This window comes from Schistocerca americana, chromosome 4 (assembly GCF_021461395.2).
Source record: "Schistocerca americana isolate TAMUIC-IGC-003095 chromosome 4, iqSchAmer2.1, whole genome shotgun sequence".
Taxonomy (NCBI): domain Eukaryota; kingdom Metazoa; phylum Arthropoda; class Insecta; order Orthoptera; family Acrididae; genus Schistocerca; species Schistocerca americana.
Window position 1 is genome coordinate 581,639,487 of NC_060122.1, and position 15,431 is coordinate 581,654,917.

General features: G+C 45.1%; 1 protein-coding gene across 1 annotated transcript in view; it reads right to left on the reverse strand.

Annotated features, from left to right (window-relative positions):
* Positions 1 to 15,431, reverse strand: part of LOC124613625 (nephrin-like) — a 715,499-nt gene that overhangs the window by 491,653 nt on the left and 208,415 nt on the right. The gene's annotated exons all lie outside the window — the stretch shown is intronic.

Sequence of the window (15,431 nt, forward strand, 5' to 3'; positions counted from 1 at the left end):
ACATCTTCCGCGATATTGCCAGTGAGGGCAGGTTTCTGAAGTCTGGCCTGTTCCGTTCTTTGACCACGACTCTTATATCTGCGCCATCAGACTCTGTCGTCAGAGCTTGTGGCGCGACTGTGGACCATAGAAACTGAACTTGACCAACTTTTCGTGGTCCGACTGCCGGCAGCTCATTGAGATCGGCGTGGACGGCTTTTCGTTGACGTCGTGATGCCTTTCAGTCTGCCCTGTCATTGGTGGTGCTCTGTGCAAAGCCTGCACTTCGTATGTGTGTGTGTGTGTGTGTGTGTGTGTGTGTGTGTGTGTGTGTGTGTGTGAATTCCTAAGGAACCAAACTGCTGAGATCATCGGTCCTTAGCCTTAAACACTATTTAAGCTATCTTATGCTAAGAATAACACACACATCCATGCCCAAGGGAGCAATCAAATCTCCGGCGGGAGGGCCCGCACAATTCATGACATGGCGCCTGAAACCGTGCGGCCACTCCGCGTGCCTGCTCTGTGCAAGGCCTTGATTGGTTACGGAAGAGAGATCGTGGCGTGGAGTGACGAACTCAGGGATTCTGTTTCATCATTCTCCACGAATGTACTGTGACGCCGTATTGGCCAGAGTGCCAGGCGATGGTGAGTTTTGTCTGTCAAGCCACAGCTCACACCCCTCTCTCGTCGCAACCTTGGAGGAGCTGCGGTCAGGATGCGCACACGTCAGTTCAGTGCAGGAGCCTCCATCTACGTATCATGTCAAAGCAAAACGACGCCACCGTCGGATGACTTTGGTTGAAGTTCTTACGACCGATGATGGGTGGCGTTTTGATACCCAACAGGACAGAGGAGCTGCCCTCTATGCACATTATTTTAAGCTGTACCCTCAAAACGTCACCACCATGCATCACTCTTCAGCCTATTCTTTGGCTCGATTACCGTGGATGCGAGGGTGGGTTTGCTTGCTAACGTCACAGAGGACGAAGTCCTTGATGCTATCCAGGAGGCTCAAACGAACAGGTCGCCTGCCCCCGACGGCGTCCCACTGGAGTTTTGTCTAACATTTCGTCCCCTTCTAGTGCCAGAGCGGACGGAAATTTGTCAGGGCCTTATGTCACCTTTCGTGCCGATTCCAGATGGTTTCCTCGATAGTTTTATCATTTCCATCGACAAGCCACGGGGAACCTCGCGTGTATGCGATTACCGTCATTTGACGTTACTCAATGGAAACACAAAGATATTAACCAGGCTGTTGGAAGCGCGGCTTAAACGAACGACTCGGTACATGGTTTCCTCCTATCAAACTTCTTTTGGAGATGCCAGTAACATCCGCACTGCCCTCGGTCACTATCTGGACATAATGCTCTTGCTCACATTCAATGTATACCTGGACTTTTTGGCAGCTCTTGACTTCAGCCAGGCGTTCTATCGGATCGATCACGACTATCTGGAAAGTGCACTCCGTAGTAGAAGATACTACCGCCAACGTCGTTATTTCTCCTTGGTGCAGCTACAATTCGTGTACTCTACATTGGCCGTCTAACTCGTCCCATCTCCTTCCGTTGATCAGTGCTTCAAGGCTACCCGATCTCTGCACTGTAGTATGCTTTCGTCATGGAACCGTTGCTCTGCAGCCTCCGTCAATGCCTCTCTGTGATGTCTCTCGATGACTGTGTATTCAGCCGCACTGCTTATGCACATGATCTATTCACCTTTCTTCATAGCGGTACTGAGGTCAGGGGATGACTGTCACGGCTTCTGGTAGCTGCCGTAACATCCTCAAATCGAGCGCCACGGCTATAAGTGCGGATCTCTTGCGGACAGTGCTCCTCTTTTGCCTGTAGCCTATAAGATGCACAGGACTCGACTTCGCATGCGATCTGCGGCGTACGACTGTCCTCAACTGCAGGTGCTTACGAACTGGGCTCTTAGATCACCGTTTACGAGCGCTCGAATGCAGAGGGCACAATATGTAAATATATTTATGGCGTCATGTATCCTCCACGTGGCACAGACACTTCCTATTCAGCCATCCATGACCCGCCGCATGCTAGTGGCATTGGATTTATTTGTTTGCGACGACTTGCTGTTCTAATTAAGGCACGAGGCCCTCACCCTCCCGAGGTGCAGGGGTGGTTTAGGTATGTATCATGTGTGTGACAGAGCTGTAGTTCCTTTCATTGGCTCTCAAATTTTGCTGTGGCGCCGTTGTCCTAAGTGTCTTACCAGCGCACTTGACATACACGAAGGCAATTTACGAGTTTCTTCGGCAGCAGGTCACCGAATGTGGTTGTGTGGAAGCATCCCCAAGTCGACTGGCGTGCCGTTAGGCGATCGGTGAGCGCTTCTTATTTTGACACTAAGGTCCAGTCTGCATGGTACCTTACAGTCAATCGGAGGCAAGTATGCCTGTCACGCCTCCTCGAGTTTCATCTCGCCGGCAGCCCGTTGTGTGTCGGATGTGATGTTTTGGACACAGACGAGCATCGCAGATCGGCAAGAGGTGTCTGATTTATGGTGCGACAGGTGTTGTCCCTAATTACCCGTACGACTCCTCATCAGATACCTATCCCATTGCTCCTCTTTCTGGACGCGTGATGCTTCCCATAAGCGAAGAGGAAATCTGAGAAATGGATTTGTGGACACGCAGTACACTACTTGTATGCTGATGGCGAGAAAAGTGTCCTTGATTTTTGGCAGTTCCATAATGAACGCCATTGTGCGATTGCCCGCAATCCAAAGTACTGACAATATTTCTACAGTTTCCTTTGCAGTGTCTTCCTGAACTCATCTCAGAGCTGGGGAGTTCCTATGATGAATAGCTGTTTCCCGCCTCTTCCACACTTAGAACCGATTATTTCGCTGGTCATCGAAGTTTTTCTTCAGAAAAAATATACGTCGATAGTATCAACGAGTCTGACGTCGTGCTGCGCCCTCCTCCTCGCGACACCTCACTTTTTTGGGCACCAGGAAGGTTAAAAAAAGAAGAGAAAAACTGAGGCTTTGTGTGCGATCTCCGCTTGATCCTATGAGTTTCTTTGTTATTAAACGCTTCATTCACTTATAAGAAAGACAATAATACCATGTCAAGTGGCACCGCATTCCGGAGTATCTTTTGAAATGCAGATCCACCGCTAATTGGTTCTATAAGTTCGTTCTGAGATGGAAGGAAGTCAAAGGCACAACATCACGCTGAAATCACTCTTCGAGTCTAGCCCAGCTTTACTTGATTTACAGGGTAACAAATGAAACATAAAAGTATTTATAGGCGGACGGCCTCACAAGCTTCGGCTATAAAGCAGCAGGTAGCCACAATGCTGAGCAGCCAGTTTGGTCAGACAGCTGACAGTCAGTCGTGAGCGATCACCCGAGCCACGTGGCCGTGGAATATGTTGTGCCATTTTTCTCATAACAAACGAATTTTAATTATAGAAATTATTTTTCCGTCGTTTTATTCACTTTATGTGCTGGGGATAATAAGTGCACTTTAATGCGTCCTTACGGAGGAAGGAGTTTAACGAATAATAAAAGAAGCTTTAATTGCCGACTGCCTCGGACTAGGCGGTTTATAGGATGCACTTCTGGCATTCTAGAAGATAAATGAAGAATGGCGCATTTTTCTTCGCTAACTATATATTCGTGAAGAATTTCCAAATGCCTTAATAAGTAGATGTTGTATTTTACAAAATAATGTGACAGAATTATGTGATTATAAATTAATGGAGATACCATACGTCCCTTCAGAAATGGGAATTCCCAGAAGTCTTACAAGCTGTTGAAAGTAATCGTGGAATTTGTCCCAGGATGTGAGCAAGGTCTGACTGCTTCGACAAGTGCGTTCTCCACGAGACACCCCGCTCCCAACTGACACCAGCTTTCATATTAAGTTCTCCCAGATCTCCTATCTGCTGCTCCTCACTACTTTCGTCTAGCTTCGGCTTACTCAAGTCCATAACATGTAATGTAGCGCACTGTGGGGTTGGGCTCGGGCTGGAGAGTTTGCTGACATGGGGCTCAATTTAAAAATAATTTATTTAGCACCAAAAACATCAATTAACAAAACGGAAACCACTTATACACATATCAAAAAAAAAAAAAAATTCCATCACCTCGGTTCCGAAAGTTCCGGAACCTGTGCAGATAATTGGAATAGAGATTAACATAAACATCATTTCCGCACTCTTTATTGCTCATGAAAACCACACATTGCATGTTGTATCACCATGCAGCGAGACCTTCAGAGGTGGTGGTCCAGATTGCTGTACACACCGGTACCTCTAAAAGCCAGCAGCACGTCCTCTTACACTGATGCATGCCTGTATTCGTCGTCGCTACGGTCGCAGGTTCGAATCCTGCCTCGGGCATGGGTGTGTGTGATGTCCTTAGGTAAGTTAGGTTTAAGTAGTTCTAAGTTCTAGGGGACTGATGACCTCAGATGTTAAGTCGCATAGTGCTCATAGCCATTTGAACCCTTTTTTTTTGTATTCGTCGTGGCATACTATCCTCAATTTCATCAAGGAACTGTTGGTCCATATTGCCCCACTCCTCACCAGCGATTCGGCGTAGATCCCTCAGAGTGGTTGGTGTGTCACGTCGTCTATAAACAGCCCTTTCCAATCCATCCCAGGCACGTTCGATAGGAGTTATGTCTACAGAACATGCTGGCCACTCTATTCGAACGACATCGTTATCCTGAAGGATGTCATTCACAAGGCGTGCACGATGGGGGCGCGAATTGTCGCCCATGAAGACGAATGCCTCGCCAATATGCTGCCGATATGAATGCACTATTGGTCGGAGGATGGCATTCACGTATCGTACAGCCGTCACGGTGCCTTCCATGACCACCAGTGGCGTACGTCTGCCACCCCAAAACAGCAGGGAACCTCACCTTCCTGAACTCGCTGGACAATGTGTCTAAGACGTTCAGTCTGACCGGGTTGCCTCCAAACAAGTCTCCGACGACTGTCTGGTTGAAAACATATGCGACACTCAACGGTGATACCAATCCTGAGAGGTCCATTCGGCATGTTGTTGGGCCCATCTCTGTCGCGCTGAATGGTGTGGTGGTTGCAAAGATGGAACTCGCCGCCGGCCGGAGTGGCCGAGCGGTTCTAGGCGCTGCAGTCTGGAACCTCGCGACCGCTACGGTCGCAGGTTCGAATCCTGCCTCGGGCATGGATGTGTGTGATGTCCTTAGGTTGGTTAGGTTTAAGTAGTTCTAAGTTCAAGGGGACTGATGACCTCAGAAGTTAAGTCCCATAGTGCTCAGAGCCATTTGAACCATTCTTTTGGAACTCGCCATGGACGGCGGAAGTGAAGTTGCGCACAGATTGAGTCGTAGCAAGACGTCCTGTGGCTGCCCGAAAAGCATTACGCAACATGGTGGTGTTGCTGTCAGGGTTCCTCCGAGCCATAATCCGCACGTAGTGGTCATCCACTGAAGTAGTAGTAGACTGTTTCTCCTCCATGTCCGAATAACATCACTCTGGTTCATTACGAGACATCTGGACATTTCCGCTGCTGATAGCCCTTCCTGGCACAAAGTAACAATGCGGACGCGATCGAGCTGCGGTATTGACCGTCTAGGCATGGTTGAACTACAGACAACACTAGCCGTGTACCTCCTTCTTGGCATGACTGAAGCTAATCGGCTGTCGGACCCCCTCCGTCTAATAGTTCCTGTTCATGCATGGTTGTTTACATCTTTGGACGGGTTTCGTGACATCTCTGAACAGTCACAGGGTCTGTGTCTATAATACAATATCCACAGACAACGTCTATCTTCAGGAGTTCTTTGAACGAGGGTGATGTAAAACTTTTCTTGATGTGTGTAGTAAAGCAATGCAACTTTCTTTATTCCAAGAGAACTTAAACAGGGCTAGAATATTCGAACACAAAATATCGTTTGACAGCATAGAAAAATGTCAAGCGTGGAACAAATTTCATCAGCGCCTACAACGGGCAACCTTGCAACAACATAACAAAACGTCAGGCACTCTGCCTTCATCATACACGAAAACTAAAAGCTGAAGAAGCCAGATAACTATCATCAACACTGTCTAGCTATCTGCACGTATGCCTAAACAAATAGTTAACCAGTTGCATGCATGACCGCATGACAATTCGTTCACATACTGTCAATCAAAATCTTTCTTAGGAGAAGTTCGCAAAGTAATTTACACTAGTTAGTTTCTGTTCTTCGTACATCCACACTCACATCAATCACGGTAAAGGCACAGCGTCAGTGTATACAGCGAGACTGGATGGCATTATCACTATATCTTGGTAAATTCCCATATGAGAGATAATTTCAGTGAAGTGCTGGATTCACCAACGAAATAACCTAATTGTCTCTCATATGAGAATGTACCAAAATGTGCAGACAATGCAGTCTAACCTCACTGTATACACTGATACTAAGCCTTTACCATGAATGGTTTGAGGACTGTTGTATGAACTACCGAAACTAGTTCCCAAATTTAATGTTTATATTGATTACGATCTACACAGTTTATGACAATATATGTAATATTTAAAAAATACTTAAGACTGAAGTCTCTTTTTTCCTTTCCTGTTAATGTTAGGTGTTACTAACCATTTACATAAGATTATGGAAAACAGATTCTTAGTAAAAATGACTCACCCACTGGTTTAGTCCCAATACTTAACTACCGGCCGCGGTGAACGAGCGGTTCTAGGCGCTTCAGTCTGAAACCACACGGCTGCTGCTGTCGCAGGTTCGAATCCTGCCTCGGGCATGGATGTGTGTGATGTCCTTAGGTTAGTTAGGTTTAAGCAGTTCTAAGTCTAGGGGACTGATGACCTCAGTTGTTGCGTCCCATAGTGCTTAGAGCCATTTGAACCAATACTTAATTCGCAATGAATTCGTAAAGCCACTGAATGAATAGTTGATTCACAGTCGTAACGAGAAACAATTAACTCTCATTTAATTTGCTTTATCACGCCCCCGGAGACACAATTATGACTTCTCATTCAGATTTCGGACAACACACAGTACTGCACGTCCCTTCTGCCACAAATACAAACAAACCGTTACCTGTCACTCCCAGATTTCCTTTCAAGAAGTTGCTACACGTAGTGCACGTTCTAACGTATCACGGTGCGCCACCACAAAGACGACAATAATAATAATAATAACAAAAATAAAAATAATAATAATAACAAAACGAGAATAACGGAATATCGTCGAATCAAATCGGGTGATGCTGAGGGAATTAGATTAGGAAATGAGACACTTAAAGTAGTAGATGGAGTTTGCAATTTCGGAAGCAAAGTAACTGAGGATGGTCTAAGTAGGGAGGATATAAAATGTAGACTGACAATAGCAAGGAAAGCATTTCTGAAGAAGAAAAATTTGTTAACGGTGAGTATAGATTTAAGTGTCAGGAAATCCTTTCTGAAAGAATTTGTATGGAGTATGAAATGTTGTTTCGCAGGACAGAGTGGATCAGGTTATGGTTGTGGAGCGGGCCATAAACAGTTGCTGTTAGTCACACAAAAACAGACACACTTTTATTTTCCTAAGAACCACTTAATTACAAATTTCCTTAAAAGGATCAAATTAAAACAATGCGTCTGAAAGCCTAGTTAAGAAAACATGCGATAGCTCCTGGGCTGAAGGCCCAAAACCTCGCGGGAAACAAGAACGGCTGTAGGCCTGAACACAAGCTATAAATTTGCTTTAAAGAATACACGCGTCTGAAGACCTTACTCAAAAAAATATTTCCCGTATATACTCGGCTGAAGGCCACACACAAGCGAGTGAAAAACGCAGGGCTTAAGGCCTGGACAACAAGAATTTCAGATAGAACAGACTTTTAAAATTTAGCTTCTAAACAAATCAGTCTTCATATTTTAATTTAAAACAGCTGAAGGCCTTATTTTCAAATAAAAACAAACTAAATTAATAGACGGCTGAAGGCCTCACACAGCACATCAGATTAAAATGAAAATCAGAATCTAAAACCAACAGAACAGTGGTGCTCAGAAGTATTCCAAGGGTTGGCCTGAGGAGGTAGCTCTAACGTAAGGTGAGGTGAGACAGGCAGCCAAGAGTAAGGTTAAATAATCGATTGGCAACCCGACCCAGGGACGGCTGTGAGACCTACCAACAACCTAATAAATTCCCTTCCGCCTGACCAACGGTACGGCAACGGAAAATACCAGCCGAGGACGAAGATACCAGCCCCACTCCGTCTTAGAATTTGGCATCTAAAAAACAGCCAAGGTACAATAACCACTCTTAAGAAAATAACTATGAACAAACAACTAAAAGGCTGTTGAACTACATGCCCTGCCGGACATCATCAACATGGCAAGGAAACACAAACTGCTGGAAAACTACGCTAACGACCAGGGCAGGTAACTGGGGCGTTCATGGTCACAAGGCAGAAAATACCGCTGGTGCACTTCACTAATAAGTAACAACCAATTTAATAGTTAAAGAGCATACAGGAAGACAGCTGCAAAATTTCGCTAACTCCAACACATCCTATGTTACTGCTAGCGGGATCAGCCCAGGAAGCAACAACTGGCAGTGAAGGAAGAGATGTCACAGCAGTTGAGGTTTCATAACAGGTTAACTGATAACTCAGTTTCAGTGTCCAGGTTCGGCAGGCAACGAACTTTGTAGCTCTCGCAGCTAGCGCCTCAGAATCCGACCTCGCGTGCACGCTGCCAGTGGCCCTGGCCTGACTTCGCGCCGCAAAGACTTCCTTGCTGCCCTGTCCCAACCGACCGACTGCCGCACGGAAATATAGTGATCACACCAAAGATGGTACAGCAGTACTAGTATCGATAAGCGCTACTGTTGCCACTGACAGGGGAAAGTCAGCAACTCGTCATGGTAGTAGCTCAGGGCGAAATAAGACGCAACTCGATTGCGACAAAATGCTAAAGAAGAAATGGCATTAGCGCGAGCTGGCCACGGCTCAGAGTGCAACAATGCATGGAAGTGAAACATGGACGACAAACATTGTAGACAGGAAGAGAATAAGAGGTTTTGAACAGTAGTGCAACTGAAGGATGCTGAAGATTAGATGGGTAGATCATGTAACTAGTGAAGAGGTACTAAACAGAATTGGGGAGAAGAGGAATTTGTGGCACAACCTGACCAGAAGAAGGCATCAGGGGATCACTGATTCAGTACTTGAGGAAAGCGCTGGGGAAGAACTGTAGAGGGAGACCAAGGGGTGAATACATTAAACAGACTCAACAGGATGTAGGTTTCAGTAGTTACTCAGAGGATGAAGAGGCTTGCACACAATAGAGTAGCATGAAGAGCTGCATAAAACCAGTCTTTGGACTGAAGATCACAATAATAACAATAAATAATAATAATAATAATAGTACTTTAGTCCACATTAATATTAAAAGAATAACTTTCAACAGGCAAAACATCGTTCTGTGTTAAATGAATTCCGTGTCTTTTTGAAGGAATTAATTCGGTGTACATGTACTACGCTAATCAGAGATATAAATTCATTTTGAAACGCGAATCGGTCGCCTAGTAACTGTTAATGAGCATCTTTGGTGGCAACCGCTAAACAACGCAGCTAGACGATAGTAGTACTCGTAATTAGTTAAATTGTTAACGAAGGAGACTTTAAGAGGTTTGTGTAGATCAAAATATGGACTCAAATTAGTGCAAAGAGCGGACATTATCAACAAATATTGACTGCAATAACAGTTAATGTTGTGACACCTCCCTTTCACGTATCTCGACACGCAGAAGAATACTGGCTGGGCATAGATAAAGTACCTTACACTTTCGCTGATCGTGGAAGTGCCAGTAGGCAACAATACGAGGTGTCACATAACCCAACATCCTCGATAGAATGTCGACACGTTGCTTGATCCTGATTGATCATCAGATCTGTCTCCGATCGGTCACATACGGGACATCATCGGATGACAGCTCCAGAGCTATCGACAAACAGCATTAACCGTCCCTGCACTAATTGGCCAAGTGAAACAGGGATGGAACTCAATGCCACAAACTTGCATTTGACCACTGTGCAACACACCGTACGCAAGTTTGCATGCTTGTATTCAGCATTCTGGCGGTTACACTGGTTGTCAATGTACCAGAATTTTACATTTACGATAGTTTATCTCGAGCTTACATTAACCTGTGATCTTGCATCGTTAATCTTTTAAAATGTTAACCAGACAAATGTATCCTCGAAATATCATTAATTATTTTTAGGCATTGGGATTTTATCCGCCATTAGTGTGTATCGTACACTACCCATCTTTCCTTGTCTTACACCATTCGGGAGGACGACGGTTCAATCCCGTCTCCGGCCATCCTGAGTTAGGTTTTCCGTGATTTCCCTAAATCGTTTCAGGCAAATGCCGAGAAGGTTCCCTTGAAAGGGCACGGCCGATTTCCTTCCACATCCTTCCGTAACCCGGGCTTGCGCTCCGTCTCTAATGATCTCGTTGTCGACGGGACGTTAAACACTAATCACCACCACCACCACCTTGTCTTACACCTATTTATCTCGGAATTTCGAACATGTTCTAATATTTTACATTGTCGAATAGCTTTCTCCACGTTAGTAATTCCGGTGAACGTATTTGGCTTTTACAAACACATCGTCAAAATCGCCTCTCTGCTCCCATTACTTGTCCGAAAGCCAAGGTGCTGGTCACCTAAGGTCTTCCCAATTTTGTAAATTGATGGAGGAAGATGGAGAAAGAGAAGGGATTATTGATATCGGCTGGATCGGGACTGCGTGATGCATCAGCGGTGACAAGTGAAAATGTCTGCCAGACCTGGATTCAAACTCAGAGTCTCTTGATTTCTAGGCAGATACATCAACCACTTGGCCACCAGAACAGAGTTTCCTTCGCACCCGCGCGGACAATCTCGGCACGCCTCTTAACCGATCCACATTCCCACCTAGCCCCATCTATCCGTAGTCACTGTCCGTGTCGTCCATGCTTGCTGCGTTGAGATTTCCGTGGGAGGTCGGACGTAACTAGGCTTCCGCACTGAATGTGGTAGATCCATTGCCCATCGAGGCGAATCAGCTGTATGAACGCGTCGTGTCTGTTCTTTCGAACAATATGCGTTCGTATAACTTTTCTTTCGATTCTTCTGTAAACAGCGTGAGTCAGGAGGAAAGGTATATGCAGTGATGGATGACAGCACTAGTGATTCTGAATAAAAAAATTCCATATGGGCAAATGTAACATTCAGAATGGTTTCCGAGAGAGAACGCATGTAATATCACTTTTCTATCATGTCTTGAATCACTCGAAACCCCGCATCCTCCAGCGAAAACATGTAGCATCAAAAAATTACATGTAGTTTTCTACAAAAAAAGGACTTATTCATGTGTCCGTAGGACTTACAGTTTGCCCAAAGACAGCGCCAGGATACTGAAAACCTGGCGCGATTAGCGTGCGCTGTAGCTTAGGTACTCTTTGTAGCCCAATTTGAAGTAGTTTCCCGACCTGATGGAACACAAGTGTCAAACTGTTCGACTCAGCTTCTTCTACACTACCGCCGTACGTTGTGAACAATAACGATGTTTGAATAACACAGAAAATAAGTAACAAAGTATTATTACATACGTTCTATCTCGGAACCATTCGCAACAGGGCGTATGTCCATACGAAGTTTTTTGTTCAGAATCACTTATACTTTCACCCCTCAAAGCCTGTACATTTCCTCCTGACACACCCTGTATATTCTTGTCAGCAGTTTGGACGCATGAGGTGTTATGCTGATTCTGTGATTATTCTCATAGTTCTCAGCCTCTGCTGGCTTCGAAACTGCATGGATGATATTTTTTCGAAACGAGTTTGAATAATCGTTTAGTTGCCAGTTCCCGTAATGATTTTAGAAATTCTAAAAGAATGTTGTCTCCGTCTTTCGTCACATTTGATCCCAGTCTCACAAACGTCCGTCAAACACTGACTAAATTACTAGACCACTGTGTCTTCCAAATTTACCTCAATTTTAATTTACAGGTCCGTCTTGATCACACAGATTTTCACACTTCATTATTACCAGTTTCGGCTAGTGTCACTTTATTACATTATTATATTTTGTGATGTAGGTAACATATGACATTGATACCTACATCACAATATTTTATGATCTGAAGGTGACAGAAACCGGAACCGGTAACAGTGAAGTGTAAAAGTTTGTGTGATCAAGACAGACCTGTAAAATAAAGTGTCACAGTATGAGCATGGAGTCATTTTTCTGACTTTATGTCTGCGATTGACTACCTCCATTTCTTCTTCTATCACTCCACGGGGCAGTTCTTCCACCTTGTAAATGACTTAACCGGCCCGAGTGGCCGAGCGGTTCTAGGCACTACAGTCTGGAACCGCGTGACCGCTACGGTCGTTGGTTCCAGTCTTGCCTCGGACGTGGATGTGTGTGATGTCCTTAGGTTGGTTAGGTTTAAGTAGTTCTAAGTTCTAGGGGACTGATGACCTCAGAAGTTAAGTCCCATAGTGTTCAGAGCCATTTTTTTGTAAACGACTTAATTGTATTCCTCCCATCAATCGTCTCTGCAGTCTACACTCAACAGCGGAATTGCTCCTGAACTCTTAATGTAGTCACGTTTGCTTTTAACTCATCGAAGGATGTTTTGACTAGACAGACATGCTGCATCAGTTCTTCCGACGGCAATTTATGCTCAATTTCTTCACATTTTTTCCTGCAGCCATTTCGCCGTGAATTTTCTGTGCTTCTTTTTTGGATTATTATTAAGTGGTTTATATCGCTGTGGCTCTTAATGATAAAAATAGTGGAGAAACCATAATTCTCGCTCCAAAAAGGAGCGCAACGCTAGCAAAGAGACACTCCTATACTACTGTGCACGTGTGAGCTAGATTTGAGGGTCAGAGGTTGCGCAGCTGCATATAATCCGTTACAATGCAACCCCTTCCGTGAGAGATGTGGACGTTCCGCGAACGTTGCCGGCGCAGTAACGCGAGAGGGCCTGCTATCGGGAGGCCGCTGGGCGACGTGCGCCTGTTTACAGGAGGTCCTGAATCGCACGCCAGGACCGCCATTAAACGGATCGCGGCCGTTAAGTGACGTCGTTAGGCGAGGCATAATGAGACGTCCGCGCGCGATCATCGCCGCTGCAGGCGCCAGATATCGCCCGCGACGCGTCGCCTGCGACCCCGCCGCCGCCGCCACCGCCGCTGCCGCCGCCGCCGCCCCCGGGATCGATGGCTGCCGGCGGAAGGCCGCCCCCGGCCCCCAAAACGCCGCTTTTGTTCTCGTCGCTTGCTGTGCTGTGTCGCAGGAGAGGACGACGTGATTACGTCGCATTGCCTCGTTAGCTTCAGCGGCGCCTGCCACCGGAGCCTGTTCAGGAGTATAGGAACGAGAAGCGGGCGTCGGAATAATGAGCGTGGCTGTCAATAATTAGTGACGCGCTCTTTTCGTATCTCCATTTCTGGAGTTTACGACAGTATTTAGCCACCGAGAGGTAGAGTTTAACGGCCGGCCAACATTCGAGACTTCATATTTACACACATACACAGGCAGTTAACTAATACGAAGTAAACATCTGGGGAAAGGATACAGAACTTACAATGAAGCAAAAACGTTCATTTATACATACGGTCAATTTTTTACGTTATTAATTACAGATAACATTTTTTTGTTGCTACATGGTTCCTTCGTTTTTTTCCCTTTCATCAAATATCCACCCTGTTTCTTCAAGTACTTTTTCAGTTGAAGGAAGACAGCTTCTCAGCCAACATTGTATTTGTAAGACCTGTTGCGTTAGAACAGAGGTACCATCATCTGATCTGTTTATAGTGTACATAAAGTGTAAAGCATACTAAATTATGAAAAATAGCGAACAATATCAAAAATGTAATGCATAGAGTAAATTATAATTACACGTATCTAGGTACAGGTTAACTCAAATGCCCAACTAGTGCTCTAATTGGAGTCCACACATTAATTAGCCAGATATTTTGGCTTAAGATGCATTGGCATGTCAAAGTTAAAAAACAGCCGCGCGGTCTAGGGCGCTGCAGTCATGGACTGTGCGGCTGGTCCCGGCGAAGATCCGAATCCTCCCTCGGACATGGGTGTGTGTGTTTGTCCTTACGATAATTTAGGCTAAGTAGTGTGTAAGCTTAGGGACTGATGACCTTAGCAGTTAAGTCCCATAAGATTTCTCACACATTTGAACAATTTTTGTTAAAAACCAGTATTTACACGTTTCACAAGTGCGCCCATGGACGGAGTCACAGAAAACATCACTGATACAAGAAAGCCGCTGAACTAAACGCAGCGAAAGTTACTAGAGAACGTGCGGAAATTTAGTGTCGCTAGAGGCCTCTTGTGTACTCACGTCAACGTCAATTGCAAATGCAAGTACGTATTCTTAATAAAATGAGGAAAGTAGTACAAAATTATAAAATTTTTCTTTAGCAGGAAAAAGCTAAAATATTGCCTAAAAGCAGAAGTAGCATACGTAACCATATAGAAGTGAAACAGTAAGTCGAAAAAGGCAACTACTGCTGTTACTACTACTACTGCTGCTGCTGCTGCTGCTGCTGCTACTACTACTTCTACTAAAAGAACCACCATCTGGTGTTCCATAAGTGCTCCTAAACAAATATATCACTAAACACCATGGTCTGTTGTGTTATTGTGTATTTAGATCACAAAATCCGTCAATGAAGTTCTTAGTTTTCTGCGCGCTGACATCCATGAGAAATGGTTCAAATGGCTCTGAGCACTATGGGACTCAAATGCTGAGATCATCAGTCCCCTAGAACGTAAAGCTACTTAAACCTAACTGACCTAAGGGCATGACACACATCCATGCCCACGGCAGAATTCGAACCTGCGACAGTAGCGGTCGTGCGATTCTAGACTGTAGCACCTAGAGCCGGCCGGCTCCATGAGAAAGTAACACATACAAAACAGAGAGCATAGTCTTTAAGTAACATTGCTATCTATAGCTCCTGAATCATAAATAGAACTCAGACACTCCATTTTTCACGTGCTCTGCTTATTTTTTCATTTTGCGTTCTCAAAATTATTGTTTAAGCGAAGAAGATACTATTTACTTCCCTTTGGCTGCGCTCGATGTATGGTGTGTAATATGACGTGTTGCAGAAAGCAGTAACCGCACCCATCTCACGGTAAGCTGTGCACAGCCTCCACAACACTCAGCCTACGCTGTGATGAAGCCCGGAACGCTTGTGGGCTGTACTTCAAGAAAATCAGAATTAAAAGAACCAAGAGCAGTCTTAACCCCTAAAATATGAATGGATCGACATTAGGATCACGCGATAGTTGCTTCAGTGCAAAGGGCCGGATTGTTGAAGGCAACTAAGGGCAGAGACTACCAAATCTGTCGATTTTTCCTCTTATACTGTGAAACTGGAAACCAAAGTATTGTTAAACATTACGCCCGCTA